The sequence below is a fragment of the Panicum virgatum genome, chromosome 8K (assembly GCF_016808335.1).
Source record: "Panicum virgatum strain AP13 chromosome 8K, P.virgatum_v5, whole genome shotgun sequence".
NCBI classification, from domain to species: Eukaryota; Viridiplantae; Streptophyta; class Magnoliopsida; order Poales; family Poaceae; genus Panicum; species Panicum virgatum.
Window position 1 is genome coordinate 28,793,302 of NC_053143.1, and position 12,613 is coordinate 28,805,914.

The 12,613-nt window shown below is 44.6% G+C and overlaps 1 long non-coding RNA gene across 1 annotated transcript; it reads right to left on the reverse strand.

The window, feature by feature from the left end:
* Positions 1 to 2,184: 2,184 nt before the first annotated feature.
* Positions 2,185 to 2,570, reverse strand: LOC120646242. The gene is made up of 3 exons (XR_005664331.1): positions 2,453 to 2,570; positions 2,309 to 2,351; positions 2,185 to 2,243 (listed from the first exon to the last, which is right to left on the reverse strand). It is a non-coding gene; the product is annotated as an uncharacterized LOC120646242 (long non-coding RNA).
* Positions 2,571 to 12,613: the final 10,043 nt, after the last annotated feature.

Here is a 12,613-nt window from a genome sequence, read left to right on the forward strand (position 1 = left end):
ATGGCCACATTGTCATTCTTGGCTGAGACTTAGGGTGAGAGGTTGATCTTATCTTCTTGGTGTTTAGTTCTTGCTTTGATTTTCTTTGTTTCGTTCTTTGTTTCCTAAGCTTTGCTGTACAAACTCTACTCCTTGTTTTAATATATAACCAGTAAGGGATCGCACCCCTTCCTGTTTCATCAAAAAAAGGAGATGGTAATTTACCTCCTGGTTTGTAGTTCACTCTTCACTCACCTCTTGAACTCTTCTTTGTGATGGTATATGGGCACCAAGAATTTCACTCTGCTTGAAACATTCTGATGCAGTCTAAAATCTTTTAGAAGATAGTGGTCTTGTTATCTTTTCTTTTGCCAAAGGGATGTCATAAATTCGTTTTATTTGAATCAATAAAAAACAAAAAGATTATTTTACCTGCAATAATTATCATAAAATAATATTACATTATTTGTTGTTTGGGACTTTGGGTCTCTAGGGCTATGTTGTTGGTAAAGCATTACTAACCATATTTGGTCCTGATTTCAGGACATTATCAAATTTCGAGTATAGTAAATTAATGGTTATTCAACATTGTTTGTTGGATAGATCGGTCATCAGTAAAAAGTTCCTAACCAACTACCTTCATATGCTTGTGATTACAATTCATGTGCTTGTGATGACCAATGCTTCAGTTATTTATTAGAGGAGCTTGTCCTATAATTTGTTGAATGCTTGCCAAGTTCCTAATGCAGATTGACTGATTGTCATCGAGAAGAGAAACCTATTATCTCAGCCCTTGCTTATATAGTGGATTAAGCATTTCAGGTTTGGAAATCTGTGGGTGAGTTTCAGTCAGGAGGTTATCATGAGGATCTTGTATATTTTTTGGTCCTTTTTTATCAAAGCTGGTTGGTTTAAGTTATTTGTTATAAGCCGAACTGATGATTTGTGGTTGTTCTATCGAAATCATTTGTATCTTTTCGGAAGAAAAGAAAGGATTATGACTGTTCACCTACACTGTGTCTTTCTTGAAACTTAATCTAGTTCTTTGATGAGTATTGTGCTGTCCATGCTTTTCACAGCAATGCCTCAGCAGAACTGAACCAGTTACACTACAAAATGACACCCCCTTTTGCAACACATATATGTGTTGCTAAAACACCATATAAGCGTTGGCAAGGTCTATACCAACGCATGTATTATGTGTTGCAATATCTGGTGTTGCAAGAGTCTATTGCTACACATATATATGTGTTGGTAAGTGGTGATAATAAGCGTTGCAAACTAGCAACGGATATTTTAAAGCCACTCCAACACATATGTATGTGTTGCAAGCAGAATTCCGGTCAGTAAATGATGCATAAATTTCAGTTTTTTGTTGGACTTATTATTCTTTATGGATATATAAACAATAAAAAAACAAATTGCAATTCATTAAAGCTATGAACCAATTTCATTCAAAATTTAATACATTATATTGTGCATACATCAATACGACGCAATTGTTCATACACTATAGCCAGCTGGAACCATGATGACACGTTTTCCCAATACAATAAAAATGAAATGGCCGATATACTGGCATACTGCTGTCAACTACTGTTTAACTTTTCAAGATCTGACGCACTTCTTTGAGTACCCATTTGCACGCTGCAGCTTTATCCTTTGAATCATGGCGTGATGTGTTGACAAAATCATCTTTAAAAATTGATTTGCTTATTATCTGTGAGCAAAAATAAAAGGTAATAAGAACAACATAGCACTGCATATATGTTTGTAGATTGCAGATATAAGAAAGCTGTTTCTACATTACATTTGAATTGTAAATAATATTTCCACTCTAATTGTCTGATTCAAACATAAATGAAGGAGGTTCTCGCACCTTTCTCTGGATTTCAAAATACATGACGCATCTTCTTAAAGCTGCCAATCTCATCTGCCAAAAACACCTGAAACTGAATATCCATCAAACCTTAAGCATCTCTCAGCCTCTTACATATTTTCATAAATTCCGAAATAAATATGATATGGAAAATATTAGTGCAAAATAAAATTCCTATATCTCCGAGAAAAAATTGAACATGGTAGGCGTGATTAAAATTTGAACATATTGGTAAAACATTTTTACGAACTGGTTTTCTGTGAGCAGATTATTGAAATGATAAATAACTGAATCAGAAGGGGATCGGAGGCAGGATGTGACCATGTAGATAAGGGGAATAGCGTCTGGTTATTGACGAAAACGACATAGAAATTGTTGCTACAACCTGAGGAAGCAAAAAACATATTAACTTATCCCTTGGTAAATTGAGCGGACGAGAGAGGTAAATACCTCAGGGATGCTCGTGCTTGAGGAGAGATGCAGCCATGCAAGTCTGAGTCACGTATACACACGTTAGAGAGAATCGCAGATCGAGGGTAACAGAACCATTGACCAAATATTGATGCGCACATACAGGAGAACATCGATACTAACCTCTATTAGATCCTTCCACCACCGCTTGCCCAATCTTCAATGCCGAGGGACGGGACGAAGATGCCGTCGAAGACAGGAGGCCAGGAGGGTCTCGGTTGATCCTCGAGTGCGGCGGCTGCCGCGGTGGAGCGGTGATTATGAATCCCTAATCTCCTGCGCGGGCAGTTATAGGCCGCTGGGTGTGGACTCGTGGGCCAAGTGGGTGAAGTTATATTTCAGTCAAACGAGATGGTGGCCTGGTGGGCGCGGGGGGATGCGGGTCCGGCTGCAATGGATCCGGTTTGCGTTGCCAGGCATGTGTTGGGACAGGGGGGTTCATGTAGTAGTGTTACTAATGGGCATGGTCTGAGTGCGTGTGAATCAACATCAACATCAACAAAGCCTTTTAATCCCAAGCAAGTTGGGGTAGGCGTGTGAATCACCATGTAAATGTCTTTTCTGCCATTGGTATAGTTTGATGAACATTGAATCCTGATTTTAGTTGTGGATCATATGATTGTTATTGCATCATTGTTTCACTGCATATTTCATATTTTTCTTGTCTCTGAGTTGATGAGTCATCACAAGATCGTACCTATCTGAAAGCAAGATTGGAGAGGCAAAACTGGATAGATCGATAGAGAGTACAAGGGGTACAATATAGGCAAGGAAACCCTAGGGATGGTTTATAGAATCAGCACCAATCAAGGGATCTTTGCCTAACCTATCAACAGATCCACAAAACCTGGCCGCGGTTGTCAAACTCTTTTCCATTGTCGCACTGGACTGCCTTCACGGTGCGGCCAAACTGGGTAGACACGTAGGCAAAAAAGTGAGCAATCGTCGGGAAAGCGTCAGATTTAAGTTTCAGAGGAAACGTCCATAAGTAATGTGAACAATTATCAAGAATGACCAAATAATATTTAAAGCCCGAAACACTGAGAATAGGGGACGTCCACAAATCACAATGTATAAGATCAAAATTATGTGTAGCTCTTGATGTTGACACAGGAAAAGGAAGACGCAAATGACACCCTAGCTAACAGGCATGGCATAGCGAAGAGCTAGTGTCGTGACGGCAGGCAGGGAGACCCGACGAAGCAAGCTGGAAGAGCGCCTCTTGTCCAGGGTGGCCAAGGCGGCGATGCCAAAGGGTAGACTCAGTGGCGGCGGCGAGGGAGTGGGCGACCGGCAGGCGGAGGGGGTACAGCGGCCCGGAGCTATTGCACCTGGCGATCAGTCTCCGGGACAGAAGATCCATCACAGAACAACCAGACGGATCAAATTCCACTGAGCAATTGTTATCGATGGTAAACTGTCGAACGGAAATAAGGTTCTTAATAAGTTGAGGTGAAACCAAAACATTATTAAGGTGAAGCTGGGAGTAAGATCAGTATTACCGGTGGATGTGACAGGAAGCAAGGAGCCGTTACCGACAACAATTGAACAAGGGGTAGGATACCGCATGGGAAAAATTTGTGAAAGAGAACTAGAAGAAGGAGACATGTGACAGGTAGCACCTGAGTCGAAGTACCACTCGTTGGTCTGCTGGGGCTGATTCAGCGCCATGGTGCTGAATGTCGATGTCAGAGATTGCTGATCCCAGGACGAGGGACCAACCGACGAGGGGAAGAAGCCGGGGGGCAGTGGAGACCACTGGCCAGCATGCTCCAAGGGCGCGCGGGGTGTCGTCGGCTGCTGGGGGTGCTGCTGCGCCAGGAGAGCCTGCTGGGGAGGGCGCGCAGGCAGGGGCGCCAGTGGAGGCCGCGGACCGGGCCACATCTGGATGGTGCCGGTCCACGGGTTGTAGAAGGATGGCCAGTACGGCGTGGTGCGGTTCTGGGCGGTGCTGGAGGTGTCCGACTGGGAGCCCTGGCCCCGGGAAGCCTGCCCAGAGGATCCCTGGCCGCCAGAGCCCTTGCTGCCGTGGCGGCTACGGCGGCTCTTGGCTGGCGGAGCATAGTAGCCGCCCTGGGAGGTGGCGGCGCCCCCGGAGCCCGAGCCACTAGTCGCCGAGGTGGGGGCCCGAGGGGGGACGGTGGAGGCTGCCAGAGCCATCGCCTGCGTCGAGTGGTGCTCCATCGTCATCTCCTCGAGGAGGAGATCAGCCTTCGCGTCGACGAAGGTGGGGAAGGGACGCCCCCGGCGAAGATGCACCCCGACGGTCTTGAATCGCTCGTTCAGACCGTGGATGACGTTGAGGACGAGGGTGCGGTCGGTGGTGGTCTCGCCCAAGTCCTCAAGCATGTCCGCCAAGCGCTTCATCTCCTTGCAGTACTCGGCGACCGACAGATCGCCCTGTACGAAGTTGTGGAACTTCGCCTCGAGAAGTAGGGTGCGCATCTCCTTGTTGTTGAGGAACTGGGACTCAACAGCAAGCCAGGCGACATGGGCGGTGGATTTGCGTGCGGAGATGGAGGCAGCCAGGTCGTCGGTGATGGTGCCGAAGATCCATGACTTGACGACGCAGTCCATGCGCTGCCAGTCAGGGAAGGAGGGCGCCGGGTCGTACTGCAAGACATGATCCTGCAGAGAATACTTGCCGACGGTGAGGAGAAACTGGTCGCGCCACCGGTTGTAGTTGCCGGCGGTGAGGTCGAGAACAACCGGGATGAGGGTTCGGATGTTCTGAACCGCCACCGCCTGGGCATGAAGGTTGGCGAGCGCAGCAGCTTCATGGAGGAGGAGCGCTTGACGAAGTTCGCGGCGGTTGGGAACCTCCGCGTCCTGATCAGAGGGGGCGCCATCCACTTCGGGGTCGTCATCGTCGGAGTCGGGTTCGCCGGCGGCCGCGCGCTCCTGCTCGGCGCGAGCGAGGGCGTCGCGCTCGCGGATCGCGGCGGCTTCATGCTCCTGAGCGGCGGCCTGGGCCTCCTTGGCGGCGGCAGAGGCACGCGCTAGGGCCGCGCGGCGCGTCTCCTTCTTCCTGGCCGCGCGCAGACGCGCGGCGGCATCGGCGTCGGCTGCTGCAGCGGTCGGGTCGGGCGGCGGGAAGGCGGCGACCGCGGTGGCAGCCTTGGCGGCGGCGACCGCAGAAGGGGAGGAAGGGGGGGAGCCGGGCATCGCGGCCTGGCGAGGGGCCGGCGCGAGATCGGCGGCGCTGCCAGGGAGGCGCGCCGGGGAGGAGGGGGATGCGCGGCCAGAGGCGTGCAGGAGGGCGGAAGCGGATTAGGTCACGGACCGAGATGGACTCGTGATACCATGAAAGCAAGATTGGAGAGGCAAAACTGGATAGATCGATAGAGAGTACAAGGGGTACAATATATAGGCAAGGAAACCCTAGGGATGGTTTATAGAATCAGCACCAATCAAGGGATCTTTGCCTAACCTATCAACAGATCCACAAAACCTGCCCGCGGCATCAGGCCGGGCGCACAGCCTACATGGGCCCCACATGGGCCGGCCCTACAAGGCTAATACTCCTGTCTAACACTATCTGAGCAGTGATCCCAGCACGATGGCCCCACCACTTGCATATAATTTTCCTTCTCCCAATTGCTATCTTGCATGTTAACATTCTTGCTATGCTTAGCTTAACCACCACAGCTACAACCTACTGAAAAGATAGCAAGGCTAACCAGCTCTGAAAGGAAAATGATGTCCATTTACACCTAGCATCTGCTTTTGCTAGTGGTCGTGGTCCTTACCATGGTTGAGCTGGTTCTTTCCCTTTCAGGTTCACACGTGGGAGTGCAGCGAACCAGCGACCATGGCATCATGACTAACTTGTTAGTGAAGGCTCCTGAGGATTGATCTTCCAGTGCTGTAAATAAAGGTAAATACTGATCTTGACACTGTCAGGTTATGATATTCCTCTTTACAGTGATTTTGATATTTTGTAGTGTAATTCACAGGTAGGTCTTGGTAACATTGTATTGCATAGTAGATCACCTTTTTATATTTCTACTTGTTGTTTCACTGGATTCTTCTGCTATTTATTCTTACAACGAGACAAGGTGGAGGAAGAGGATGAGCCATATCAACCATAGTTGCCCAGACCTTTCTATTAGTGGAAGTGAATCTCATCAAGGACCTTTAACATAAAGAGAACTGGAAACCATTAGTTGAGTAGGTTTGTGTGCATAAAGAGCTAGAGCAAATCATGACCCACAAGTCTAAGGAGCATTATTTTCTAGGTCCACAGACCATACTTGTAATTATTTTACACTCGTGGAAAAGAGAAGCAACTTTCTCCCATCAGTGCAGAGAGAAATGACAGAAGAGCCAATGAGGCTTGTACTAATTCACTGCGGTGTATGATGATTATTGGCCAAAGTTCCTTTGTACCTCAAGATGATTTGTCAAGGGAGCGTGCGCACATACTTTATGATGATCCCCATTATCTCTAATGATTTCTGGAGCTGCATGAGTGATCAACCTCGAGTCCTCATCTTTACTGTAAGGTGATATGAGCCACCAAAAAGAAGTCATAGGGACAACTAATCTATGCTTTGCCTACAGATCTTTTGATGTGAACTTCTACGATTATTTCTAAGGGTGGTTGCAGTTTTTCTAAATATAAAGTTACTTAGGGCCTGCTTAATTTTTTTATCTACCTGCTACAGTTTCCTACAGGAAATACTTGCATTGTAATCCCTGAGTTTTGAGGATGGCACGATGGTTGGGTTGAAATGCGTATTTTGACAAGATAGTCATGCCTAAACCCTATTATTGTCACAGGAACTCACAGGTCATGTCTACCACCAAGAAATGCCAAGATGTTCCTCAGAATCAGAACACAAACAGCCAAGGATCAGACAATTCTGGTTCTAGACGAAAATAATTGCTACACACCCCCACAAGAGATTTGAACATTTATTTTTAGGTGAGTTTGGGTCTTTGGGATTTAAACAGAGCAGTTTGCATGTTGATATCTCTAGCACAACCGAACTACCAATCCTTTCCTTGTTTAACCAACTTTTTTTAGTGATCATACCACAGTTCACTTTATTGCTATCTTGAACAAAGATGATTTTCTTTCTTAGTAGAAAGAGAGAATTGCAAGAAAACAATCCATATTGGTGACGAAGTACCGATAGACAATGACCTCCTTGTACATTAAACTAAGCTCTTGCAAACAACACCCAGGAATTTGGCTGGTCACACTGCAGCTGGTAATGGACTAATGGTCCTGGCCAAGGACCGCGTGGTGCACAATGATGGTTCTGGCAGGTAGGCAACTCAGCTATGCGTTTCAAAGTAAAAACAATACATTGTGATTTTGACTCTGATTATTGTGCCTAAATAACTAATAAAAAAGGGCTCATGCAAAATTGTTCTTAGGTCAGTAGGTGTTGGCTGAAATCCATCAAACACTATTGGGAAATTCCATTCAAGATTTGTGCTTGCTGAGAGGATATGGGTTCTAAAATTCATCAATCCATGATGGAGATTTCATATCCAATTTTTAGGCTGAGCCCTTGTGTTGGTAATGATGCACCTTGGTATGGTGCATTTCAGTCTAGACAGTTTAATCAGAACAAGTGATAACTGTTCTTCAGCTTCAGGTGTTGCTACTCGTTACTAGGACCCTACTTCTATCTTTGTTAATAGGCCATGTCTAGTATAAACCTATTAATGCCATGTTCCAATTAGTGGATAACAAATTTGGAAACCTTCACTGAACAGATAGGTGTATACTAGACAGGTGGATTAATGGCAGCTCTATTGAATTGTTTTCTCCTCAAGTTATTTGTGAGTATGAACAACAGGAGAGTCAAAAGCCGAACGGTTGAGGCTGCCCTCCCAAATAATGTTTGGATGCAAGACTGTCGGAGTACTCACTGAGTTCGTTGTTACTTGGTTTAGGAGATACCACTTCAACCGGAAGTGGAGGACATTCATAGTTGGTAGGCCGCTTGCGTCTCTCGGTTCCTCCATCACAGGTCGACACAGAGGATTTTTTTGAATGGTGGCAGAGAATTTCTGACATGGTGGGCAAAGAGGCCAAGCGAGGGTTGAACTCGGTGATCATTTCAAGGGCCTGGACAATTTGGAGGGTGAGGAACGACATTGTGTTCAACAGAGTGTCACCTAGAGTTTCTCAGGCTATCACCCTTGCACGGGATGAAGCCGAGCTCTGGCTGTTAGCAGGGGCCAAGGGGTTAAGCTTGTTGGTCGCCATTAGTCTTGCTGGGCAGGTCTAAGGTGTAAGTGTCCTGGTCGTTTTGTCTGTTACCCGGGCGCGCATGTAAGCTCTGGTGTGTGTTGTTGACTTGTATGGCCATTTTGGCCTTTTTTCCTTCTTAATGCAATGATAGGCAGTTCTTGATTGCTAAGAGGATCGGAGGACCAATTTACATGATATTGTGGGCCAAGAGGAGGACCAGGCTTGTAAGGTAAATTAAGCTTCAATATAGTCAATCCATGTATCTGATTAAACTGGTCTACATAGCCTGGTTTGAAAAGTTTTTTTCTAAATCATGTCCATATTGAATTGTCTTTACTATTTCCTACCATTGCAAAAGTCAACCTCCTATTTGCATATGCCCATATTAGTTTCTCATATTGGCATGCTGTTCACGCTTCAGCTGAAATTACATTAATTTGGATTTGTGCTTGTTCGGACAGCAGCTGAGCATTACAATGACTGCAGCATCGACTAACAGAAAGGGACTTGGCGCACTGACACCTCCCTTGAGAATTTCCACGTTGCAGCGACCGCTATGACGTGAGGTACAGCACCGGGGCCTTATTTTTCTAGACTTTGTCTAAAGCTGTAATAGTGCTGATATTGATGCAGTCACCTGGGTAGCTGCTGCTACACTCTTTTTTGGTTTCTGGCTTTTTCCGTAGTCCATGAGCGAGATCTCGTGAAGGATACATTGTCAAGAATGTGTCAAATTTCATTTCAAAATACGGATCGTGCATTCGAAGCACTCAAGCTGGTTGCTTTTGCTCCAAGTGGACTCCGGGAAATTCAGAAAAGTAGCCTGCACCTGTGTCCTGCAAAATACCATAGTTCTAGATCCAGCTGAAATTGAAATTGATAAAATAAATTAAATCTTTTGCAAATTTTTAGTGGTATGGTTCTTGTTCTTATTCTTTGACATATAAGTACCATTAGCATCAATTGTCATTTATTCAAAATGACAGGTGCAAGATGCACTACAGAGGCATCCATGGCGAGGCTTGTGCTGTTCTCACCATTCAGTTTGAGGACTGAACTGTAATCTGCTGGCCGGGTCTATGACGAAGCATTTGATGTTGACTGCGAGCTCGTGGTTGATTTGCCGTAAGGGAGGCGCGCGTGGATGCGTCTTAACACTGACTGCAATGGCCGACCCGGCAAATCGAGACCGAGATTAGAGGTAATCTCATGGATGAATTCGGATGAGGGATGGTTGTCTGCTGCAGCCGCCCGTGGAACTCAAGAAAATGATGGTGTGGAACTCAAGAAAATGATGGTGCTAAAATGCTGTGTCATTTTCCGTACTCTATTCACCAACTAGTGCTACCTTTTAGATCTGCCTTTTTGGGTGTTTGTGTGGGTGCAGATCTGCGACTGTATTTTGTAGCATTTACGTATTTTTTTTTGCATTATTTTCTACCCTGAAATTATGGATAGATATCTAATGAACCATTGGGGCAAGAAGCTATAATATCTTGCTGGCAAGTGGCCCAGTTTCTCAAGTGGAGATGCAAGAGGCAGAAAGGAGGAGAAAATACTTGCAGAATTTCAGTCAATTTCTTCAAGTGGATTGCTGGTGTATGTCTTAGTTTCCTGCAAAGGCCCTGGGCCATTCCTTGGGATATCATTTGAACTGCATGTTCCCTCCACAATTCATGCAAAGAAGTGTATTTCTACTGCAATTGAAACATATATTTGCAAAAACAAATGCAGATATTTATCCTATGTTTTTTTGACAGGATATCTGGATTTATTGTTTGCAGATTTGTCCTATACTCCTATTTTAGATGGATATAGAAACTGGAAATGTAATGCCTTTTTAATGTGCTATCCCTAACTAATATCAAAACCGAACTAATACTGCTCTTATAGATTTGTAAAGTTGGGTCTGAAACACTCGAATTAGAACTTGTACTGACACCTTGGCTTGTGCTTGCAGAGACGTCGAAAAGACGAAGCACCCTCTCGGACGCCAGAGAGCACGGCGATTAGATGGCAGCAGGAGATTGACGGGCTTGAGTGACCTCAAGTACCCCGATGCTCGAAGATGGGCACTGGAGCAAGGGGGGGCCGGCGCCCGGTTAGCCGACACGTGGCTCCGCCAGTGCCTCTCCAGTCACCATACTCGCATAGTATGACTTACAGCACTCGCAAATTGCTTTGATACTTTGATGCATGTAGAGTGACCATGCTAGTTCAGTATTCTTTTTTTCTTCTAGAGTTAGGAATTTGCATCGCATTCAGGCCAAAATGGGTTCGACTTTGCAGTTTTTCAGTTCACAGTGTACTCTGCTCACCAGACAAACTACAGCACAAAAGCTATCATCACTTCCATACTTTCAGATCTACCACAAACCAGTCTACTACAACCAAAGCTATCACAACTTCACAACTCCAGTCTCCAACAGCTTATACTTCTAGCTCAGTATTTTCACTAAAAAGTTACAATCACTGAAGTTACAGTCTGGGCAGTTAATAAGTCATTTGTTAACTGCGGATATGTCCAGGACTTTTTAGTTGCTTATGGTGAGGGGGGAAGAATAACTTGGGGTTTATCCTCAATGCCGTCAGTCAGCAGGATTGAGTGATATTTTGTCCAACCCTTGCATGCCTTTCACCTCAGGATTGAGTTCTTGGTAACGGCAATCCTTTAGCGGGTAGTAGGAGCCTCAACTATCGTCGTGCATGCATGATGAGTGGACGACCAAGATAGGTTTCAACGTTGGAGGTATTCCTGACAATGGGGTTTAGAGGCCCATAGTAAACTCCAAAACCAGTAAAATGTAAGCTTGCTAAAGCCGTAGGAATTTGCATTGTAGCAACTTTTTTTTGTGGGGGGGGGGGGGGGGGGGGGTGTGTAAGTGAGGGCGTCAGAAACATCGGCTGGAATTCGTGGCAATTGAAACAAAACATCCATCATTACCTAATTTTCTTCCTTTAAGATTGGTGTGATGATAACCATTGGAACATCTACTGTGGAAATTCCATAATGTTTCTCAATCCTCTGTTCTCATGTGTATTTATTTTCTATCTTTTGTTTTCATCTACTAGTGGAGGGGCACGTGCCACAAGCACGTGTTTAAAGTAAAATTATTTAAAATTGATTAGATTGCGTCGAACTACCACTAAGAAAAATCTCATTTGTTGTGGTGGAATAATCAGCATGAGTTTATTTGGAGCCAATCAAATTCATGCAGGTAGGCAATATTTATTTGCTTGGAAAAAAAGCAAAACTAAACAAGATATTTCACCACTGGAAGAAGCTTACTATTAAAAAAGGCAGTGCTAATTAAAAAAAAATAAAATGTATGTTTCAATTATTGCAAATAGGAAAGAAGTGATAAAAGCTGATTCATGTCAAGACAGGAAAAAATACTTGCCATGCATAGCTAATTAAATTAAAACATAATATTACAATTCTAATCAGATTCTTCTCCATAAGCCTAATTGTTTTCATGCTCATCAACGACGCGATCTGTACTATTGCCGTTTGGAGTATCATGTACTCAAATAAGTCGCCTAAGGAACGAAAAAAGCTGTTACTCTTGGAGTGAGCATCTAGCATCTTCATCTTATCAGCACATTCGGCAGTGGCACGTTTCTGCGCAATCCACGTCTAACATCTGAAAAAATTAAGAATATGTACATTAGTGATACATATATAATGCCGAAACAATCACTAATTGAAAACTACTACATATCACCTTAGAGGTGTTTTATCCTTGGATAGGTGCCACATTGAAACAAAAATTTTCGCGCTCCTCAAAGCTGCCTGAACAAATTTATAAAGTGCTTCCTCAATAAAATACCAACTTCAGGTGTGGAAGAATCAGACATGAGTAGTTATTATTATCTTCTTAAAAGGGTGTAGCATATTACTCGATTACCATTATTCTAATTCTTTCCGGTAAATGCGATATGTTTTCTCCTGAGACCGGGATAAAATTGCCCACTAAAAAATGAGGAAAATGATCAGTTAGTAAAATATAAAATATAAGCTATAAATTTGGATAAACTTGCCCACTTTCTCGCTTCAAGATCTTGTTTAGTAA